Here is a 24,883-nt window from a genome sequence, read left to right as displayed (position 1 = left end):
ACAAAATCATGGGGGATATAAAGACTTGTACTCATATAGGACAATATAAGATAAATGCTGACTTATCAAAACTGCTATCCAAATTGGCTAGTTAATAAAAGCAAAGTAACCAGTTCTGGGACAGAGGTACATCAACATCAGACTACAGTTTTTGAGTTGTTGTGTAATATAATAGAGAAGAGATTTAAAGTCAGAGAACCTGGCCTAGTAAATTTCTGGCTACGTCAACTAAATTAATCCTAGGTATGAATTTCTTCCAAAATTCATAATCTGAAAAATGAGGATAAAAATAAAAATACTCTTCAATCTTTCCTACTGGTGTTGTTGTGAGCTCAAGGAAAAATATTTGAGAAAATATTTTTCATAAAATATAATATGCCCCCTTAACTGTGAAATGTCAGTGTAGGAAAAGAGCTATGTTTGTGTTTTTGTTTGTTTGTTTTATCTATGGGAAGCTAATGTGACCTTATAGAAAAATCAACTAGCGACTCCAGGCTCATCAGCACCAGAGTCTAACCAATTAAGCTAAGTGGCATAGGACCACCCACATTTCAAAATAAAATTTCAAGCACCTGAAATAGAGTAATGTGTTTATAATGTTAAATGAGGTGTTTCATAATTAATTTTAAATGGCAGGTATTAAGCTTATACATTCTCTGGCACTTCATGCTCCATAATGCCAATATGAAATTAAAAATAACAAAATACAAAAAACTAGCACTCCATGTGGAGATAGTACGAGCAAAACTGAAATGTCTCTACCTTGGTCATTTGGAACTGTTTCATGCATGGCCCCGGATCTAAGGCAGTTGACAACCAGGCTGCAATAGGCATGCCTCGCAAAGCGTGAGTCTTACACCAGCTCTTTCAGGTGCTCTTGGCATCTGACAGTGCTACCTGGAACAGCCAAAGCTTCCTGGCTCTCAGTCCTGTTAGAGGCACTGGTCTGCCTTGAGGCCTTTGTGCTGCCTACCACAGATCATTTTAAAAATGGATACACTGGTACTCTCACATGAAAGAGAAAATAGACTTTTGCAATTAAAATAGTTTCTGTAATAACTTGGAAATGGGTGCTAGTGACTTAAATAAAAGATATCTTAAAATCTTTATTCATAATATTAAGTAAATTTCAAAGCAGTGATTTTTTGCTACCATATATATGATGCATTTTTTTTTCATTTAAGATAAAAGAATTATTTTGACATTCTAGAAAAGTCTTTGTCATCATTTTACAGCTCCTCATGAAATGGGAGAAATGATAAAATATTTCAGGATTTTCTTTGTCCTACATGCAGATAAATTATCTATGGCTCCTTCTTAACTTTAGGCATCCCTGATGTTTCCAGATTGATAATGTGGTTAAGAGTTTCAGATGCTATCTTTTTAAAAAAAAAAAAAAAAAAAAAAAAAAAAAAAACAGAGTGTTTTGTAATACCACAATAAAATTTTTACTTAAAATACATGTATGTAAGAAGTGCCAACTGAGTGTCAGGAACTGTTCTTAGAGCTGGGAATATAAAGGTGAAAAAAAATAAATAAAGTCCCCTAGGTTGCTCAGTGACATTATAAAAAACTTCAGTCCCTTCCTTTTCTGCCCTGCCATTTGAATCAGCAGAAAATATTCATTTTAATCTTTATAAATATTTTGAAGTTTTGTGTAACACATTTAAAAATTTTGCAGGCTGGGCATGGTAGCTCATACCCGTAATCTCAGCACTTTCAGAGGCTGAGGCAGGCAGATCACCTGAGGCCAGAAGTTCCAGGCCAGCCTGGCCAGCATGATGAAACCCCTACTAAAAATACAGAAAAATTAGCCAAGTCTGGTGGTGGGCACCTGTAGTCCCAGCTACTCAGGAGGTTAAGGCAGGAGAATTGCTTGAACCCAGGAGGCGCAGGTTGTAGTGAGCCGAGACTGCACCACTGCACTCCAGCCTGGGCAACAACAGCAAAATTCCATCTCAAAACACAAACAAACAAAAAATTTGCAGTGGAAAACCGAGAATAGAGAGGCATGAAGTAATAATCTGTCATAAATTGCATGGTTATGTTCTGCCAATTTCGCATATTAAATCTTATCCCCCTGTGTGACAGTGTTAGGAGTAATTAGCATTAGATGAGGTTATGAGGATGGAGCCCTCATCAGTGGTATTAGTGCCCTTAGAAGGGTCACGAGAGAGCTTGATTCTTCTGTCTGCTTTCTGCCACATGAGGACACAATGAGAGGTTGGCAGCATGCAATCTGGAAGAGGGCTTTCACCAGAACCCAACCATGCTGACACCCTGATCTTAGACTTCTAGCCTCCAGAACTGTGAGACATAAGTTTCTGTTGTTTACAAGCCATTCAGTCTGTAACACTTTGCTATAGCAGCCCAAAACGACTCAAAACAAATTATCTTCACCCTCCCGCCACAATAATTAAGGTTTCAAGATGTAAAAGCATTCATCTACAAAGAAGACACAATTTTATTTGAAAGGAACATACAGCTTAACTGGGTAAATTACACATATATATAAAAATATAGATTGTACTTCAGGCACAATATAAACAGTAGTATTGACAGTTTGAAGAATTGAGAATAGAATTCAAAATAAACACAGGACCAGAATTTGGGCCTTTTGATGGCTAATGTAATGTTTTAATCACTAAACCAACAGTATCCAGATAAGATGTATTCACTAGACTTGCTATATATTAAAAATAATTATTAAATACAAATGAAATCCCAATTAAAGTAATTCATCCTTATTCATATGCCTAAAATTTAAATTCAGTATCATAAATTGAAGTCTTGTCAAATGGGTCACTGTGGAACCTCTTTGACAAGACTAATTTTGAAAAGAAAAGATATATGTTTAATATTAAAGCAGAAATACCCCACAAAAAGATGATATCATATTGAGTATTTCCTATAGTTACTTAATAGCAAATGATCTTTGTATGGTTGGTAATGAACAAAGGTAAATATATTTTTTTTATTTTTCAGCTACCAGTAAGAAAATAGTTTCACTGATATTAATCCTGACATACTCAAAGGAACAACTTAATAATGATAAATGTTACTTTTCAGAGTTTCTTGGAAATTAAGAATTTAATATCTAGACCCTTCCTCCCTCCCTCCCTCCCTCCCTTCTTCCCTCCCTCCTTTCTTTCTTCCCCTCTTTCTCTCTTTCTTTCTTTCTCTTTCTCTCTTTCTCTCTGTCTCTCTCTCTGTCTCTCTCTCTCTCTCTCTCTCGTCTGAGACAGGGTCTTGCTTGGTCACACAGGATGGAGTGCATTGGAGCAGTTATAGCTCACTTTAACCTCCACCTTCCAGGCCCAAGCAATTCTCCCACCTCAGCCTCCCAAGTAGCTAAAATTACAGGCATGCACTACCACACCTGGCTAATTTTCCTTTTTTTTTTTTTTCTTTTCTTTTGTAGAGACAGGGTTTTGCCATGTTGCCCTGGTGGATCTCAAATTCCTGGGCTCAAGAGATCTGCCAGCTCCAGCCTCCCAAAGTGCTGGGATTACATGCCACCACGCCAGGCCTAGACTATTTCTTTTTCTCTCATTTTCTAAAGATACAATTTTTTTTTTTTTTTTTACAAAGGAAACGTGCAGATTCTGATAACAGAGAAATCTAAATAGCAAATACTTCAGTTATTAGGAACTACTTAGTACCAGAAACTGTGCCTTCTGAAATCAGTTTTTTATAGACTTATGGAGCTGCGAGTGCAGAGGATGCTGTGGAATGCCACTCACACCCTTACTTCAAGATGGAGGCACTCATTTCTCCCAGCTACTGGAAATTGCTCGCAGCCCAAAGCTCAAACCCCTGACAGCACCTCCAGAGCAGCTGTGTCTAGGGACTGGTTGGTGTGTAGGCATTAAGGGTCCAGTCGCCCTCATGGCCGGATGGGGCATCCCAGTTTGGAAACACCCAGTGGGATTACTGGTAGGATGAGCTGGGGTTATTGTTCCCACTGCCTTAGAGTACAACTCCCTCTTTTGCATCCTTGTTCCTTCACTTTCCCTAGAGGCATTGCCTTGCTCCTGGGACACTGCCCCATAAATTGGCTGCAAGCACATTTTCATCTTTATAAGTCTACTTCCTGGGAAACCCTTCCGAGATAATGAGTTTGGAATAAATCTTTACTCTTGTCTGCTTATTACTCTAGCAGTCTACTCAGTGAATGTGTAGCATTTGTAGCTAAACTTTTCAGAATACTGCTAGTTATGAGCCAATAAGGCCAATATTTTCTAAACAAAAGATATTAAAATGTTCTTCTCTAAATTATTATTGACCTAGAAAAAAATCAATACAATTAAGCGGCTGTCAAAAAAAAGGGTACTACAAATTAAACTCAAAGAAAACAGAAAAATGCATCTTGCAGGGATAACACAGCTAAAATTCGATGTAACCCACAGCATTTATCAGTACATAAAGACAATCAAATAATCTGGTTAGCAGCACAAGGTATCATGATATCTTTGGGTAATAGTAAGTTAAAAGTTTGAGAAAATTTAGACATTTCTCTGAAATTTCCAATAAGTCTGCTCATATTCTGAACATTTCTTGCGTTATAAAATGTATTTTAAACGGATTGCTTTCTTTAAAACTCCCGGAAGAAATATTGAAATTGCTATGATAAATAACCAAATATCAATTTTGATCGATTTCAGAAACATGTTTTACCACTCTAGGTAATACAGAAATATGAATTTAGTCCACCCAGTGGCAGGCATAATGTAATGAAGTTTTATTTAATAGCATAGAATATCCAAATTGATTCTGTATATTATTACCATCAGTTTTTATTGTCAGCTCTTCCCATATCTTCCTTAATCAGTTTGATAAGCATTCACAAACATATACCCCCAAATCCCATGTTACACAATTAAACTGCACATCAGCAGTAAATATATAAGTATTTTTCAAATAGCAGAACTATGAAAGTAATAAAATGTCCTGTATTTCTACACATAAATTATGTAAGTTGTCAAATATCGATTAGAATATTTACAAGCGAATTAGCTTTAGTTTTATGAGAACTTCTACTTCTGGAATTGCAACATACTGCAATACCATTAAAAAGGGTAATAAACAAAGCTAAATATCTCTTTTTATTCCTTCTCTTCTAACTCCTTTGGAGTTTTCTTCTTCCATACTTATCAAGGTTGACAGAAACATCTTAACAGTCATGGAGGCAAAGTTACCAAAGAATAATGACAAAAGTAATGTGGATACAAGACACAGCCATATCCTCTGTCCAATACCACAGCTGCTGTCCTAACTCAAAACCTCATTATTTCTTACCTGTATTCTTGAAACTGCTTCCCAGTCACTTGCCCAGTCTGGTACCCTTCCTAGCCATCAAAGGCAATCATCCTTAAGTGTGTCACACTGCTAATCAAAAGCTTTCAATGGTTCTTTGTTTCCTACAGAAAGACTCTCAAAAAGGGAAGCCAAAAACGAGTAACATATACTTGGAGATACTGATCCCCTCGAGTTCTTGTTGCCATGGCATAGGATCTCGTGGCCACAGGATAGAATCTGGGCACATAGAAAGGACCTAGGTCAGTTGCTTTCAAATGAGAGCAGCCGCTTCCAGTGACCAGACTGGACCATATAAGCATTATCAGTCATTTGTCATGCTTTGCTTTGAGACTTTACTCTGTATTTCTGGTTCTACAGCTTTGGCTTAGAAGACCCTAATGTAAATCCCATTCAACTCCCATTTCAGTCACATCTACTATCTCTCTGGGTACTCCACATTCCAGCCAAATTCCTCTAAACGTATACCAGTCTTTCTTTCTCTGGTTTCCTCTGCTCAGAATCTCCCTGTATTAGATGACTAACACTGCCATATAAAGCACCATAAACTGGTTGGCCTAAAAAACAGAAATGAATTGTCTCACTATTGTGCAGGCTAGAAGTCCAAAAGCAAGGTGTTGGTACAGTTGGTTCCTTCTGGGGGCTGTAAGGCAAACATCTATTCCAGGACCCTCTCCTTGGCTTGTAGATGGCCATCTTCTCCCTGTGTCTGTTCACACTGTCTTCCTACCATTTGTGTCTCTGTGTCCCTTTTAATAAGGACACCAGTCATGTTGAATTAGGACCCACGGTAGTGACCTCGTTTTAACTGGATTACCTCTGTAAAGATCCTATCTCCAGATAAAGTCACATTCTGAGGTACTGGGAATTATAACTTCAACACACAAACTTTAAGAAAACACAATTCAATCCATAAGAGTTCCTTGTTTCCATTTCTCCATATCCACATCCTACTGACCCTTCTACGACCAATGAGAGGGCATATTTTTCCAAGACAATTTTCCTGATCTGCCATCTGGAAGCTACATTTCCTTCCTTGAAATGTCTGCATTGAGGGCACATGTCCCATTTTAGCCTATTATAATTATTATAATAATATGTGTGCACATATCCTTGGGGACAGTGACTGCTTTGTTCATTTTTTTTTCTCATAACACCTAGCACAATGAATTATACATGGTGAACACTCGGCGGATATTTGTGAAATTAATAAATCACCATCCACTTTAGTAATGGTCTTGGTCACATAACAACCTGCTGAGGTAAAGGGAATGTCAAATATTCAGAAAGATCATAAACTTCTAGACTTTGGGGTCTCTGACTAGATACGCTCTTTGTGATGAATCATGATGGCTGCACATAACTGCCATAAGGGATTTACTATCTGTTCCAGTTTAAGTACCAATATGATTAGATAACAAGATGGCCTTTAGAGATATCCCAGGTCAAAACCAACAAGAACAAACAAAATAGTTACATCATTTTAAAAATAAGCATTCTCTTCTTTTGGCATGTCTAGATATGGACTCAGTAGCAAAACTGCCACTCTTTCAGTTGTACCTACTTAGTTACATTCAGGTGCATATAAATCAGCTTTAGAGTGGTTATCACTCCATGGTCTACTGACTATCATTTCTCTTGATGGATTTAAACTTCTGAATTTCCCATTATTGGTCCACAGGCCACTAGGTCGAATTGCATATTTATCTACCATTAAAGGGCATTTTCTCTCGGCTCTGTTTCACAAAAGGGAACCTCATAATACACAACATCTTAAAATTCTTCCTATCATTATCTATCTGTACAGATACTACCCATTCCATCTGCATGCCATAAAACACTAGGTACAGAATATGTTTCTCAATTTCTTTCCAAATTACATATATACATACGATATATTTTCTATTAATTAAAAATAAAAATCAGAATAGATCTCTTCAGGAGAATGTAGAGGCATTTCACCAGGTCCGACGCAGCTTTCTGACTGCATAAAGCACGAGTTAAAGACAGTGTAGAGATGCTCATACTGAAACTGGTCCAATCAAGCCCTTCTTTTTCTGAAGACAAAAGGAAGAGAGGAAGTTCAGGGTGGACACGGGTTGTCCATCCCATACTGGTTCTGACATGTTCAGCAGTTACAGAAAATTTCTTAGCTTCCCTCTGAGCTCCATTCCACCTTATATCTGGTGTGTGTGAGTCATGTGACAATACAGAGACCACTATTGGGTCAAAATGTAGTCAGCTATAAAGTAGAACTTCCTGAAGTGGTAGGTAAGTGGGATGAATTTGGCCAATGACAAAGGCAAGATAATCAGGTCTGTAAGAGAAAAGAGCTCCTAACTCTGACTGCAGGGAGTGGTGTCTACTTCATATTGCACAATTGTCTGGGTTTAAGTATTGCCAGATACACTGGTACCATTCACAGCCAAAACTTCAGCCCTTCAGTTGACAGCTATTTAGACTTAGTTACAGTCAGACATGCTAAGATTATTTCACAAACATAGCAGGTGTTACAACTACTAAAAATGTGTTAGGAATTTATCCTACAACTATAGTCACTCACATACAACACTGTTTATAATAACAACATTGTTTATAATAGCAAAATACAGGAAGTATCCAAGTCTACGTCAATACTGAGTAAAAGATACTATGCTATATCTATCAAATGGAATGCTATGTACTGTATAAACAAGCATAAGAAGGCTTTCCCTGTACTGGTATGCAAAGTTCTCTAAGAGATAAAGCCATGTTAGAAAAAAGTTGTGAAAGGGTATGCATATTATGCTATGTTTTCTTGTAAAACAGGAAAAAAAATGGTGAAGAATATAGATACACTTTCACATTTTTTGCCTGTAAATAGAGAAAGTGAACAGATACATAAACAGAATAGCTACCCTTTTAGGAGACGGTGGCAGAAGGCAGTATGGGAAATTGGAAAATTTTTGACCACAGGTGGGAAAGACGTTTGTCTTTATACCTTTTAGTATTTAAAGTTTTTAATCCATGTGGATAAATTTTTATGAAATATAAAATTTGAGTTTAATTGAAATATTAACACAAATGCAACTATTACATAGGTATCAGTATTATCCCTTTTATCCTGTGGGCCACCCACAGTCTAAAGCCTGCTCAACAAGTTGATACGTTTTATAGAAATTATCTTATCTCCAAAATCAGTTATTGTAGGCACCAAAGTTTTAAAACCTGGGTAGTATTTTGCCCTTATCTCTGTTTTAACCCTTGTAATTAGTCATGTGACGAATAATTAATGACAGGCACTTTATTAAAGAGAGTACAAGTGATTTAGGTGGTCTTCTGGCCCTCTTTATCCACTGCTGATGATTTGTTTATGCAGTCTGAGCATAGTTTAGTCTCAACTGATCATTTAAATGCTGAACTAATGTTATATTGTTCCCAGATTGCCAATATCTTTAGTCGTTTGAAGGAGCCTTGAATAATTATTATGTATTATATTATATATAATAAGCCTTTGTAATGACTCAGAAGAGAAACTATAACTTCCTTTAATCATTAACACTCATATATAACCAATCACTGTTTTGCCTTTATAATCTAATTATAAATGGTGAATAATATACTCTGTATTTATTGACATCTACCATCATCTAGAGAGACTATCCCCTGTAGGGATACCTATAGTTATAAGAAGAACGATACACAATTTAAAATCACAGAAGCAAAAACTGTAAGAAACAAGAGTGAAGGGCATCTTTTATGCAATGGCTTAGAACATATTATTAAATTCCCTCTTAAGCCTTTGTCTCATTTCTCACTTCTAAATTACTAAAACCGTTGCATTAATCTAGCATTTTATCTTCTCTTGCCTAGAATATCAGAAGAGCTTCTCTGTACTTCTTTTCCTTACATTTCTCTCTTTTTAGTACTAATGTAATTCTTTCATAAACAAAACACAATTGAAGGAACAATCTTATCTTTATTTTAAACTAGATTCAGCAGAGACTTCTCTGCTTGCATATTAAAACCGTCTGCAAATCAATTCACTGTATCCTGACTTATCTACAATCCCTCTCTTCCTCTCTATCAATTCTCCGAGATAGAGTTCCAGACCATCCCATTCTATATCAAACTTCTCTCAGGTTTCCCAGCTTTTATTCATTTTGTTCTCTTGAGATGAAATGCCCTATCAATCTATAAATATCAATGGTTTAAAAAAGGTAGTACATGAGCCAAATTCAGACAGCAGGTACATCGTTGGCAAAACATACAGAGCACACTCCCTAAGAGGAGGTATAAATCAAGATCTTATTTCAAGCTTCTCTTTAAATTTTGAGATAACTGACATTAAGTCTCAGTTTATGAAGTTTATCATCTACTGGCTGTGGCTGTAAAGTTACCTCAGCCATGCTGCACATATACTCTCTAGTTCACAACAGTGCCACCCTGGAAAGCTTACCTCGGTTGCCCACAAGCTCTCTGACACATTTGAATTTACTCCTTGTTCCCCAAATCCTAACACCATTTATTTTATTTTTATTTTATTTTATTTTATTTTTATTTTATTTTATTTGTTTGATATGGAGTCTCACTCTGTCACCCAGGCTGGAGTGTAGTGGCGTGATCTCAGCTCACTGTAACCTCTGCTACCCAGGTTCAAGAGATTCTCCTGCTTCAGACTCCTGAATAGCTGGGATTACGGGCATGCACCAACACACACACCCAGCTAACTTTTGTAAATATGTTTGTTTTGGTTTGTTTGTTTGTTTGTTTTTTGAATCGGTTTTGCTGTGTTGGCCAGGCTGGTCTTGAACTCCTGACCTCAAGTGATCCACCTGCCTCGGCCTCCAAAAGTGTTGGGATTACAGGTGTGAGCCACTGCCCCTGGCCTCTGGCACCATTTTTTACAGCCCAGTTCAAATCTTCATTACTTTGACCTGCTTTGGTATCTTCTGAAATTGTATAGTGATAAAAAATAGTCTCCAGACCTAGAAAAATTACTCAACATCTCTCGTATCCATAAAAATAAACAGTTGTGGGATGCAGCTTTCCACTTCTTGTATTGGTTAAGATTTTGAAAGCATTCTATCTTTAGTTCTGGTTATGCGGAGCAATCAACATTCTTACATGTTCTAAGTGATCATATAAACTGGCTGAAATATTCTGAGGGTTTGCTTCATGATATTTTAAAAAATTCTTAAAATGGACCTACTGTTTGATACAGTAAATATATTTCTGAAATGTTCCCAGATAATTTTTCAACAAATGAGCTAAAATGTATGTAAAAGACTGATTACAGCACTCTTTTTACTAGCACAGACTGGAAACAAAACAAATGCTGAATTTGAAGAGTTATACAATGGTAAAGTATACAACTATTAAAATAAGTGATGTAGAAAGAGGATCACAGCATATTGTGAATACTGGTGAACAGAAGAATGTCCAGTTCATACATGTGTGGAGGATGTATAAATATATATATATTGGCGTCTCTGAATCTTGATCAACACGAATTTGTAAGCCAATTATTAAAGTTGTAGATGCTTTTTTTTGAAGGAAAAAAATCACTCTTCATTAACCTCTATAATTGTATATTCCTCCTCAAATCCAAACATCATCATTATCATTAAAAATCCCTAAACTGGAGACTTAAAGAGTCTGGAGAAGCACTGGAGTTGCATAAACATTAGAAATAGGTTTTAAGCAGATACTGCATAAGGAAGAGCATCTACATCATAACTACTTGTACACTGCACTTGTTCAAAGCTGTACTTTACTCACATTTACCTTTAGAACCAAGGGGAAAAAAAGCTATCAATATAGGATAAGATCACGCTTGAAGTGAATCATGAACTTAATTGTACTCTCTTCATTTTAAAACACAAAATGGCAGCAGTTGCACTTAAGTCTTGATTAGGAAGGGAAGAACAAAACAACAGCTTTTCTATTTAGACTTTGAATTAACACCTATACCCAGGTATAAAAACTCCCTTACCCTGTCTTTCTTTGGAGAGAACATCTGACATGAAGCAGTCAAAAGTCATTTAGGGACTGACATTGACATAACTTTGCCACAAGCAACTAAAGCAATTACCAGGGCTGGTTTGGGCACAGCTGAAACACCTTGATAAGGCAGCAGTGAAAAATGACACATCACACAACCTGAATGGTTTCATCAGCACAACACTAAATCAGCATGTATGTCTCCAACACTCCTCATTCTGTCGATAATAGAATAATCAAACAGAAAGGAAGAGTGTTGCCTCCAATTTCTGCTGACAGTTGGAAATGAAAATAAAGTGATACATGCCCGTGTTGTGTCTTTCAAATGTATTTCATCCAAGATGGTTTCAATTTAGTGTCCCATAAACCACTTCATATTTTAAACCAGCATGGTCTGTAGTTAATAAGCACAAGATAAGAGACTACATTTACTGGATTGCTCATTTCATCAGAAAAAAAGTGATGTTTAATACACTTAACAAAAACTAAAGCCAAAGATAGGACATAAAATTAGGCCTATCTCAAGTTGATGGGAACAATCTATTTTAGAAAGGATATAATAAAATACAGTCCCAAAGTGAAATTTTTGATTTAGGGCTTCTGTGAGACAATTCTATTATAGAAATAATGGGATAACACTGTTTAAAGGCAACCTTTACCCCCCAAATAGTGTTTACTAAATAAAAGCGAAATCTTCATGCTACCACAAGCAGCCTGATGACCTAAATCCAAAACTGATTGTTAGGTTAACACAGTGTTTCATTGCTTCCATTTTCCACCATTTACGTGGTTATCTCTAATGCTGGTCTTTCCACCTGAATTCTTGCCCCCTGCTGCCAGTGCCTGTCTGCTAATTCTCCTCCTCTATAATTCATCTTCTTGTATCCTCCCACCTTGAACACTGCACCTACACTTACAGGAGAGAAACCGAAATGCAATGATACCATAAATGCTTACACATAAAACATGGTGTTGGATTCAGTGTCTTCAAAATTGCCCAGTCCATGGTGTAATCAAATCTCTCATGTGTGAGGCAAACAAAGTTCTCATAAAAATAAAAATTGAAAAGCCAAATACACATCATTTGGAAAAAGTCCAAAGAAATTTCTAAATGGTTTGTTATATCTTTCCATATTCTGTTTATAAATAATGTGGGGAACATTTTGTCTTCTAGGACCACAATCACCATGACTGAATTTTAAAATATGAAAAAGTATCCTGTATTTAATGAATTTTCACTTTACCTTAGGAAAGAATAATAAAAATGGTGAGATGGAAAGAACCTTCAGTGATCATTAAGTCACTATCTGGTCCGGGGCAAGGCAACATTATATACTCCACAAAAGAACATGAATGTCCTCCTTTTAAAGCCTTTCATTTATTATTATTATTATTATTACTACTACTATTTTCTTGCAACAGGGTCTCACTCTGTCATCTAGGCTGCAGTGCAGTGGCATGATCTCAACTCACTGTAGCCTTGACCTTCCAGGCTCCAGCGATCCTCCCACCTAGGCCTCCCAAAGTGTTGGGATTACGTGTTGGCCAGAATTTAAACATTTTAAAATTCTTCATTCTCTGTGATTTCAAGTTTAAAAATTAAAAGATATGTTTGTGAAATAAATAACTGACCACAACATAGTGGAGGAATGACTGGGAATTTGAACTCTCCCACTCTCTTTGCATTTTGCTGTAGAGAACAGGACTCTGAGATCTGCCTCCTAGTTAATGACCCACTGACACTGGGACTCATGGCTCTGCCTCCTCCTTCTTGCCTGTTGGGTTGGTTGGTTCCTCCACCTAACTTCCATTCAACTCCTCAGACTCACTACTAACTTTTCAGTCTATGTGCTACATCTTCACATTTATTTTCAGTAAACCTTTTCTATACTCAATTTTCAAAATTACTTTTGTCTTTGCTAGGAATGTTATTATTTGAAAAAACAAAATTAATATTAGAAAGATCTATTTTTCTATGTACTTATTTCCAGGAACATTTGAGAACAGAACTCGAAGAAGTCAGGAAGACTTCTAATGAATACACCTCATTGAAAATTTTGGGGGTCAATGTTTTAGCAGAAGCGGCATTAATCATGAACCTGTATGGTGCACTTTTAGCAAAATACAATAACTGATTATTACTATATATCATTTCATCACTGTCTATTGAGATAATATAATTTTATATATGTATCTGATTTTATATATAATGAACGCTGAGATTATATGTTTGTGTGTAAATATATGTCTATATATATATATATATATCAGACACTGAGAATGCTCTATATTTGAAAGACATTCAATTCAATTTTTATTTCCAATTTTTAATGTGCCATATAAAAGAAGTAGATAACATAGAAAGCCTTATACATTTTTAAGAGGAAAAATCCAATTTTTACTCTTATTTTACTTTCTTTTTCTCCATATCATCAAAAAAACATACTTTAATTTGGCTCTCAGTGAACTGACATGCTTGCTTAACTGAATAGCAGTTTCACCAGCAGAGGCAAGATAACTAATATCCATGGTAAAATCATTTCTGCTGTTTCCTGGACTCATGAAAAAGCCACCATAGACACTATAGACTCAATAGTTATATCCAAATATTAGCTGCAATATATTTGGAATTTCTCTTAAATATATATATATAGTTATCAAAACAGACTCACACACTGTTAGCTACAAAAAAAAAAAAAACACCTAGAACTTAATTCTATCATATAAATGCAAAAAGAGTCTTGGACTCTTTTTTCTATGTTGTTCTGTTCCTTGTTCTTTCCTTCAAAATATATATTTAGAAGTTGCTTAAGGGCATTATGAAATCAATCATGGGAGTAATTAAACTAATTAATTAGAACTAATCATAGTGTCATCTTGCTGAATTTCTTTATGGTGAGTTGTGGATGCAATGTCCATAGGTCATTGTAGTGTCCCCACACTGGCCTGAAAAGCATGCCATGCAGTCATGTCATCTTAACATTCCACTTAACCTTTCCTCCCTCCCACATGTCCATGGTTCTCTCCTGAGCACCACCAATGTCCTAGGCAGTGTGCTGGCAAAGAGGATGAAACACAGTCCTAACTAAAAGGAAATGGGGATTTTGGAGGTGAAACCTGCAAGTTAGCAGGATAACAGCCCTATTTGGTACCAGCTATGATGAGAAGTGAGGAGAGGGGCCTTTGGGCCATTCTTAGGTCAGATAACCCAGTAGAGAAAACGAACAAGAGGCTTCCTGGTGGTGACACTGGAACTGAATCTGGAAAGCCTATGTAGGAGGTAACCGAGCAAAGCCAAAACACCACAGAGGGAAGATACAACAGAACAGCTTTTCAGAAAAGCTTACTTTAGTTGATTCTAAGTGTAATCTAGAATCTAAACATGGAACATCAGTATATGAAGTTGAACCAGAAGGCAGAGGTCAGTTTTGATGGAATGATATTCCATACTTAGAACTGTGGACCTTATTAATCAGGCCAGTGCTTGTAAAAGGGTATTCCTTGAATCACAAGTCCAGGAGATCCTTCGAGGAAGGGAAAAAAAAAGTTTCAGTGCCTAAACAAGTTTGGTCAACACTGTCTATAAAAGGGTTTGAGAAGTCCTGCAGAAAAGGCACGATTTGTGTTGAACCCAGTATGTCAAACACATATGATTGTGGAACTCCCTCTTCTTTAAAATAATGCCAATTACAACAGGCTGAGCTAGTTGTTCACGGCACAGACTTTGGCAAATGCTGCTGTAGGTAATGAGAAGCCATTGAAAGACATTAAGCAGATGGCTTTAAAAAGTTCCCATGCTTTGCCAACAGTGTGAAAATGAATGGAAAGGGAGCAAGACCAAAGGGAAGAAGCCTAGGCAGGATGGTTTGCTCTTTAAAATTAGAGAATGAAAGGGAATGGTTTCTAAGCGCCTTCCAGTGTTACTAGTATCCTGTGATACTAAAAATAAAGTCATTTAAAAATTGATTTCACAATCACCCAGAAACAATTGCCACAAATGGGCAATAAACATTTTTGTCTCTTAAGTGCATTTAGTCCTTTTAAAGGTAACCTGTACAATGAGCTATTCTGCTACTGAATTGTAAAACCATTACTGAGTGAGAAGCAGTCTTCTGAAGCGTTTATTACATCTGGGGATGCTTCTCTAAAAATTACAATATATTTAAAATATTAAGGTTGAATTGCTTTCATACTGATTATTATCTCTATTCTTTCATTTTAGCTTCCCCAATCTATTACATAATATTATATCTTGCTGGCAAATGTCATTCTCATTCCCACACATTATATGACCTTTCCATCAGTTGGTTAGGACATAAATCATAAAGATACTGTCGGGCCATATGTATACATTATGATGTCAGATGCTTAATATTTTTTAACACAAATTTTAAAGCGATTTAGTGACTCTTTTATTTCAGGTTATAATTTTAAAAAGTTTTTAAAAGTAGTATTATCTGCAAGAACCTGTGCCAAGTTACCTAAGACATGGTAGTCATCTTTCTGAGTCCCATAAGGGCTTCTAACAGAATAGTGAATCCCATGCCTTTGTAAGAGGCTTCCTAGAGTCAATATTGATGGTGGAAACCTAAGACGAGTGGCTCTACTGGCTGTCAATCTGTTACATTATGAGGCTTCATTATTGGCAAGCAAAATGACTAGGAGCTAGTAAGGCCAGGCTTATTGGCTGTAAAAGTATACATCCCAAAGGAAGACTTAACTGCACTCAAGTCCTTAATGGATCACCTGTTGGTTACATTTCCAATTTAGTCCCATTGTGAGAACTCTAAGAGAGTACTGAAGCGACTGAAGCTGATAACAACAAATCAGGTAACCACAACCCTTCCTCCTTGAAATTAAAAACAGCCTAGCAAGCAAATATGTTGCTAAATACTTTTAAGTAGGTAGGCATCTCTTACTAATTGTGATTTAACATCTGTATTAGTCTCTAAATAAACTAATCAATATGTGTTTTTTTTTTTTTTTTCTTAAGGCTTTCAATTCCACTCTAATTTGAACAGATTGGAATAAATGATACTACAGCTCCCTTTCCTGCAAAAATGTTAGCCTGAAGTTTCAATGACTTCTTGCTTGTTCTTCCCTGGATCTTAGGAAACATTCTTTCATTGTTTCATTGCTTCATTGTTTTCACTGCCCAGCCCCCAGGCCTCAGCTTCAACCCCACTTCCTGCAAGAATAAAACTCAACTGTTACCACCCACTGGCACTTGCACCCAATGCACCAGTCTTCCTCCTCCGCACCCCAGTCCCACTTAGAATCCCTTAAACAGGGCGGAGCAAGATGGCCGAATAGGAACAGCTCCAGTCTCAAGCTCTCAGCGCGAGCACACAGAAGACGGGTGATTTCTGCATTTTCAACTGAGGTACCAGGTTCATCTCACTAGGGAGTGCCAGACAATCGGTGCTGGTCAGCTGCTGCAGCCCGATCAGCCAGAGCTGAAGCAGGGCAAGGCATTGCCTCACCTGGGAAGCGCAAAGGGGAAGGGAATCCCCTTTCCTAGCCAGCGGAACTAAGACACACAACACCTGGAAAATCGGGTAACTCCCACCCCAATACTGCGCTTTAGCAAGGGTCTTAGCAAACGGTAAACCAGGGGATTATATCCCACACCTGGCCGGGAGGGTACCATGCCCGCGGAGCCTCCCTCATTGCTAGCACAGCAGTCTGCGATCTAATAGCGAGGCAGCAGCAAGGCTAGGGGAGGGGGGCCCGCCATTGCTGAGGCTTAAGTAGGTAAACAAAGCTGCTGGGAAGCTCGAACTGGGTGGAGCTCACAGCAGCTCAATGAGGCCTGCCTGTCTCTGTAGACTCCACCTCTGGGGACAGAGCACAGCTAAACAAAAAAAAAAAGCAGCAGAAACCTCTGCAGACCCAAACGACCCTGTCTGACAGCTTTGAAGAGAGCAGTGGATCTCCCAACACGGAGATTGAGATCTGAGAAGGGACAGACTGCCTGCTCAAGTGGGTCCCTGACCCCTGAATAGCCTAACTAGGAGACATCGCCCACTAGGGGCAGACGGACACCCCACACCTCACACGGCGGGGTACACCCCTGAGACGAAGCTTCCAAAGCAAGAATCAGACAGGTACACTCGCTGTTCAGCAATATTCTATCTTATGCACCTCTGCTGCTGATACCCAGACAAACAGGGTCTGGAGTGGACCTCAAGCAATCTCCAACAGACCTATAGCTGAGGGTCCTGACTGTTAGAAGGCAAACTAACAAACAGGAAGGACACCCACACCAAAATCCCATCAGTATGTCACCATCATCAAAGACCAAAGGCAGATAAAACCACAAAGATGGGGAAAAAGCGGGGCAGAAAAGCTGGAAATTCAAAAAATAAGAGCACATCTCCCCTTCCAAAGGAATGCAGCTCATCGCCAGCAATGGATCAAAGCTGGACAGAGAATGACTTTGACGAGTTGAGAGAAGAAGGCTTCAGTCCATCAAACTTCCCAGAGCTAAAAGAGGAATTACGTACCCAGAGCAAAGAAACTAAAAATCTTGAAAAAAGAATGACAGAATGGATAACTAGAATAATCAATGCAGAGAAGGCCATAAATGAACTGACAGAGATAAAAACCATGACACGAGAAATACGTGACAAATGCACAAGCTTCAGTAACCGACTCGATCAACTGGAAGAAAGAGTATCAGATATTGAGGATCAAATGAATGAAATGAAGCGAGAAGAGAAGTCTAAAGAAAAAAGAGAAAAAAGAAATGAACAAAGCCTTCAAGAAGTATGGGATTATGTGAAAAGACCAAATCTACATCTGATCGGGGTACCTGAAAGTGAGGGGGAAAATGGAACCAAGCTGGAAAACACTCTTCAGGATATCATCCAGGAGAACTTCCCCAACCTAGTAAGGCAGACCAACATTCAAATTCAGGAAATACAGAGAACGCCACAAAGACACTCCACGAGAAGAGCAACTTCAGGGCACATAATTATCAGATTCACCAAAGTTGAAATGAAAGAAAAACTGTTAAGGGCAGCCAGAGAGAAAGGTCGGGTTACGCACAAAGGGAAGCCCATCAGACTAACAGCAGACCTCTTGGCAGAAACTCTATAAGCCAGAAGAAAGTGGGGGCGACTATTCAACATTCTTAAAGAAAAGAATTTTCAATCCAGAATTTCATATCCAGCCAAACTAAGTTTCATCAGTGAAGGAGAAAGAAAATCCTTTACAGATAAGCAAATGCTTAGAGATTTTGTCACCACCAGGCCTGCCTTACAAGAGACCCTGAAGGAAGCACTCAACATGGAAAGGAACAACCAGTACCACCCATTGCAAAAACATGCCAAAATGTAAAGACCATCGATGCTAGGAAGAAACTGCATCAACTAACGAGCAAAATAACCAGTTAATATCATAATGACAGGATCAAGTTCACACATAACAATGTGAACCTTAAATGTAAATGGACTAAATAGTCGAATTAAAAGACACAGACTGGCAAACTGGATCAAGAGTCAAGACCCATCAGTTCGCTGTATTCAGGAGACCCATCTCACATGCAGAGACACACATAGGCTCAAAATAAAGGGATGGAGGAAGATCTACCAAGCAAATGGAGAACAAAAAAAAGCAGGGGTTGCAATACTAGTCTCTGATAAAACAGACATTAAACCATCAAAGACCAGAAGAGACAAAGAAGGCCATTACATAATGGTAAAGGGATCAATTCAACAGGAAGAGCTAACGGTCTTAAATATATATGCACCCAATACAGGAGCACCCAGATTCATAAAGCAAGTCCTTAGAGACTTACAAAGAGACTTAGACTCCCATACAATAATAATGGGAGATTCAACACCCCACTGTCAACATTAGACAGATCAATGAGATAGAAAGTTAACAAGGATATCCAGGAATTGGACTCAACTCTGCCCCAAGCGGACCTAATAGACATCTACAGAACTCTCCACCCCAAATCAACAGAATATATATTCTTCTCAGCACCACATCACACTTATTCCAAAATTGACTACATAACTGGAAGTAAAGTACACCTCAGCAAATGTACAAGAACAGAAATTATACCAAACTGTCTCTCAGACCACAGTGCAATCAAACTAGAACTCAGGACTAAGAAACTCAATCAAAGCCGCTCAACTACATGGAAACTGAACAACTTGCTCCTCAATGACTACTGGGTACATAACGAAATGAAGGCAGAAATAAAGATGTTCTTTGAAACCAATGAGAACAAAGATACAACATACCAGAATCTCTGGGACACATTTAAAGCAGTGTGTAGAGGGAAATTTATAGCACTAAATGCCCACAAGAGAAAGCTGGAAAGCTTTAACATTGACACTCTAACATCACAATTAAAAGAACGAGAGAAGGAAGAGCAAACACATTCAAAAGCTGGCAGAAGGCAAGAAATAACTAACATCAGAGCAGAACTGAAGGAGATAGAGACACAAAAAACCCTCCAAAAAATCAGTGAATCCAGGAGTTGGATTTGTGAAAAGATCAACAAAACTGATAGACCGCTAGCAAGACAAATAAAGAAGAAAAGAGAGAAGAATCAAATAGACGCAATAAAAAATAATAAAGGGGATATTACCACCGACCCCACAGAAATACAAACTATCATCAGAGAATACTATAAACACCTCTACGCAAAGACACTAGAAAATCTAGAAGAAATGGATAATTTCCTGGACACTTACACTCTCCCAAGACTAAACCAGGAAGAAGTTGAATCCCTGAATAGACCAATAGCAGGCTCTGAAATTGCGGCAATAATTAATAGCCTACCAACCAAAAAAAGTCCAGGACCAGATGGATTCACAGCTGAATTCTACCAGAGGTACAAGGAGGAGCTGGTACCATTCCTTCTGAAAGTATTCCAATCAACAGAAAAAGAGGGAATCCTCCCGAACTCATTTTATGAGGCCAACATCATTCTAATACCAAAGCCTGGCAGAGACACAACAAAAAAAGAGAATTTTAGACCAATATCCCTGATGAACGTCAATGCAAACATCCTCAATAAAATACTGGCAAACCGAATCCAGCAGCTCATCAAAAAGCTTATCCACCATGATCAAGTGGGCTTCATCCCTGGGATGCACGGCTGGTTCAACACACACAAATCAATAAATGTAATCCAGCATATAAACAGAACCAAAGACAAAAACCACATGATTATCTCAATAGATGCAGAAAAGGCCTTTGACAAAATTCAACAGCCCTTCATGCTAAAAACTCTCAATAAATTTGGTATTGATGGACCGTATCTCAAAATAATAAGAGCTATTTATGACAAACCCACAGCCAATGTCATACTGAATGGGCAAAAACTGGAAGCATTCTCTTTGAAAACTGGCACAAGACAGGGATGCCCTCTCTCACCACTCCTATTCAACATAGTGTTGGAAGTTCTGGCCGGGGCAATCAGGCAAGAGAAAGAAATCAAGGGTATTCAGTTAGGAAAAGAAGAAGTCAAATTGTCCCTGTTTGCAGATGACATGATTGTATATTTAGAAAACCCCATCATCTCAGCCCAAAATCTCCTTAAGCTGAAAAGCAACTTCAGCAAAGTCTCAGGATACAAATTAATGTGCAAAAATCACAAGCATTCTTACACACCAGTAACAGACAAACAGAGAGCCAAATCATGAATGAAATTCCATTCACAATTGCTTCAAAGAGAATAAAATACCTAGGAATCCAACTTACAAGGGATGTAAAGGACCTCTTCAAGGAAAACTACAAACCACTGCTCAGTGAAATAAAAGAGGACACAAACAAATGGAAGAACATACCATGCTCATGGATAGGAAGAATCAATATCGTGAAAATGGCCATACTGCCCAAGGTAATTTATAGATTCAATGCCATCCCCATCAAGCTACCAATGACTTTCTTCACAGAATTGGAAAAAACTGCTTTAAAGTTCATATGGAACCAAAAAAGAGCCCGCATTGCCAAGACAATCCTAAGTCAAAAGAACAAAGCTGGAGGCATCACGCTACCTGACTTCAAACTATACTACAAGGTTACAGTAACCAAAACAGCATGGTACTGGTACCAAAACAGAGATATAGACCAATGGAACAGAACAGAATCCTCAGAAATAATACCACACATCTACAGCCATCTGATCCTTGACAAACCTGACAAAAACAAGAAATGGGGAAAGGATTCCCTATTTAATAAATGGTGCTGGGAGAATTGGCTAGTCATAAGTAGAAAGCTGAAACTGGATCCTTTCCTTACTCCTTATACGAAAATTAATTCAAGATGGATTAGAGGCTTAAATGTTAGACCTAATACCATAAAAACCCTAGAAGAAAACCTAGGTAATACCATGCAGGACATAGGCATGGGAAAGGACTTCATGTCTATAACACCAAAAGCAATGGCAACAAAAGCCAAAATTGACAAATGGGATCTAATTAAACTAAAGAGCTTCTGCACAGCAAAAGAAACTACCATCAGAGTGAACAAGCAACCTACAGAATGGGAGAAAATTTTTGCAATCTACTTATCTGACAAAGGGCTAATATCCAGAACCTACAAAGAACTGAAACAAATTTACAAGAAAAAAACAAACAACCCCATCAAAAAGTGGGCAAAGGGTATGAACAGACATTTCTGAAAAGAAGACAGGCATACAGCCAGTAGACACATGAAAAAATGCTCATCATCACTGGCCATCAGAGAAATGCAAATCAAAACCACAATGAGATACCATCTCACACCAGTGAGAATGGCAATCATTAAAAAGTCAGGAAACAACAGGTGCTGGAGAGGATGTGGAGAAATAGGAACACTTTTACACTGTTGGTGGGATTGTAAACTAGTTCAACCATTATGGAAAACAGTTTGGCGATTCCTCAAGGATCTAGAACTAGAAGTACCATATGACCCAGCCATCCCATTACTGGGTATATACCCAAAGGATTATAAATCATGCTGCTATAAAGACACATGCACACGTATATTTATTGCGGCACTATTCACAATAGCAAAGACTTGGAATCAACCCAAATGTCCATCAGTGACAGACTGGATTAAGAAAATGTGGCACATATACACCATGGAATACTATGCAGCCATAAAAAAGGATGAGTTTGTGTCCTTTGTAGGGACATGGATGCAGCTGGAAACCATCATTCTCAGCAAACTATCTCAAGAACAGAAAACCAAACACTGCATGTTCTCACTCATAGGTGGGAACTGAACAATGAGATCACTTGGACTCGGGAAGAGGAACATCACACACCGGGGCCTATCATGGGGAGGGAGGGGGGAGGGATTGCATTGGGAGTTAAACCTGATGTAAATGATGAGTTGATGGGTGCTGACGAGTTGATGGGTGCAACATGGCACAAGTATACATATGTAACAAACCTACATGTTATGCACATGTACCCTAGAACTTAAAGTAGAATAATAAAAAAATAAAAAACAAAAAAAAAAGAATCCCTTAAACAGCTAGTTTCAGCAATCTACCAATGCCTGTCTTCACAGTGCCTGGTACACAGAGGTACCGAGTGAACTGACAGACAGTGGGCTTACAACTTCCTGTATTCTCTCTCTTTGTTTCCCACACTGGACATGTAGTGAACTTAGGGAAGCTGCTATTATTTCAAGTATCAGAGAAATTTAACTTGGACTTCCCGTTTCTCACAAAATAGAAGATTCTTCACAAGGTAGGAGGTTTTAAAATCACAAGAGATGCCAGATGAATTTACATCATAACCTATGGTTACTACTCTGTCCCCTTCATTGCAGTACAGTGCCTTTTCTTTCCATGAAGTAAAAAAAATGGTCCTGTTATGGTGGCAATGGGGCAAGCTACTTTGAAATCCAGTGCAAGAAACACTTGTATGACTTTGGTCTCTCTTGGTCCATCTTGTTTATAAAAAATGGTGATTCTTCAGGCAATAAGAATTCTCTACAAGATTATGCCTCATGGCAGGGCTGCATCTGAGAAAAACCCACAATCTTAACGTAAGTCAGAGTAATATGATCTCAAAATGAAGAATTATTTTATTCAAATAACAGGGAAAAGGGATCTTTTGCATAAATCACCTTGATCTTACGTTGAAATCTATTACGTGTATCTATGTGTTTATAGGTAAGCAGCCTACGTTTTACCAGCTGTATGAGTTTCTTAATACTGCCTTGTCAAACTATCATGAACTTGATAGTTTGAAAGAAGAAAAAGTTAATCTTTCTCTTTTCAGAAAGCCAAAAGTCAAGAATCAGGGTAGGCAAGACCGAGCTCCCTCAGGAGGCTCTTAGGGAAGAATCCTTCTGTGCCTCTTGCAGCCTCTGGGGGCTCCAGGGGTTCCTTGGCCTGTGGCTGCACCACTCTAATCTTCACATGGCGGTCTCCGTTTGCATGGCTTTTCTTCATCTGTCTCTTAGAGGAGTGTTTGTCATTGGATTTGGGTCCCATCTAAATTAACCAGGGTGATTTCATCTCAAAAATCCTCAATTTATTTATATTTTCAAAACCTAGTTTGCAAAAAAGGTCGTATTCATAGGTTCCTGAGACTGGGACGGGGACATGTGTCCATTCAACCCACTACACTATCATGCAAGAAATGATTTAATATCATCATCAAATTTCCAAAACCCCAAATATTTGTCTTTAACCCATCATGCTTCACAAAGTTTAAGTGGCAACTTTTTAAACAATTAAAGGAATATTTTGACTATTTTGATAATGAAGGGAAAGAATATTCCATTTGGCTTGTCTGATGTCAAGGTAAAAAGAATAAAATTAATTTGTAGCCCTTTAAAAATGATTTACAGTTGAGAGCAGGAGTCCAGCATAAGTGACTGAATTTCTTGCCAGATTCCAGGCCAGGGAGAAATTTTCCATGAGGGTCACAGAGCTTTCTCATTTCTAAAGGGAAGTGGAAAATGTGGCAAAATCATAAGAACAAATGTATTTATTCCACGTTATCAATAATTGAAAACATTTTACATTTCAAATCTAAACTCAAAAAATTGCCCACACCTTCAATCATGCCAGTCAAATGACAAGATTTTGAAATGCAAGGAATATCCTTTTAATATTAAAAGCAAAAAAGCTACAATGTTATACAAGTCTGTTAATTGATCAAGTTCTAACTCAAGCCATTGAATTATCTCTGATACCAGGCTAAGCTGTTCACCAGTCTCTGCTATGCTATGAATTAATTTTTATATGAATAGGAAATGCTCAGAAAATAATCAGAATACAAATTTGACAGAAAAAAAAGAAAAATGTCCTGGCTGGGTGTGGTGACTTACACCTGTAATCCCAGCACTTTGGGAGGCTGAGGTGGGCATGTTACTTGAGGTCAGGAGTTCAAGACCAGCCTGGCTAACATGGCAAACTCCTGTGTCTACAAAAAATACAAAAATTAGCCTGGCATGGTGGCAGGCATCTGTAATCCCAGCTACTCAGGAGGCTGAGGCAGGAGAATCACTTGAACCTGTGAGGCAGAGGTTGCAGTGAGCCAAGTTCTTGCCACTGTACTCCACCCTGGGTGACAGAGCGAGACTTGTTCTTAAAAAAAAAAAAAAAAAAAAAAAAAAA

The 24,883-nt window shown here is 38.0% G+C and overlaps 1 protein-coding gene and 1 long non-coding RNA gene across 4 annotated transcripts in view; both read right to left on the bottom strand.

Moving 5' to 3' along the window:
* The window catches only part of LOC110741650, a 52,766-nt gene extending 42,896 nt beyond the window's left edge, over positions 1-9,870 (bottom strand). Inside the window, exon 1 of the long non-coding RNA XR_002518215.2 lies at positions 5,299-9,870. This is a non-coding gene — a long non-coding RNA (uncharacterized LOC110741650). The remainder of the gene's footprint in view (positions 1-5,298) is intronic.
* GPC6 (glypican 6) overlaps positions 1-24,883 on the bottom strand; it is a 1,181,721-nt gene that overhangs the window by 722,114 nt on the left and 434,724 nt on the right. The gene's annotated exons all lie outside the window — the stretch shown is intronic.

This window comes from Papio anubis, chromosome 15, assembly GCF_008728515.1.
Source record: "Papio anubis isolate 15944 chromosome 15, Panubis1.0, whole genome shotgun sequence".
NCBI classification, from domain to species: domain Eukaryota; kingdom Metazoa; phylum Chordata; class Mammalia; order Primates; family Cercopithecidae; genus Papio; species Papio anubis.
The sequence above is the reverse complement of the archived record's forward strand: the minus strand, read 5'-3'. Positions and strand labels throughout refer to the sequence as shown.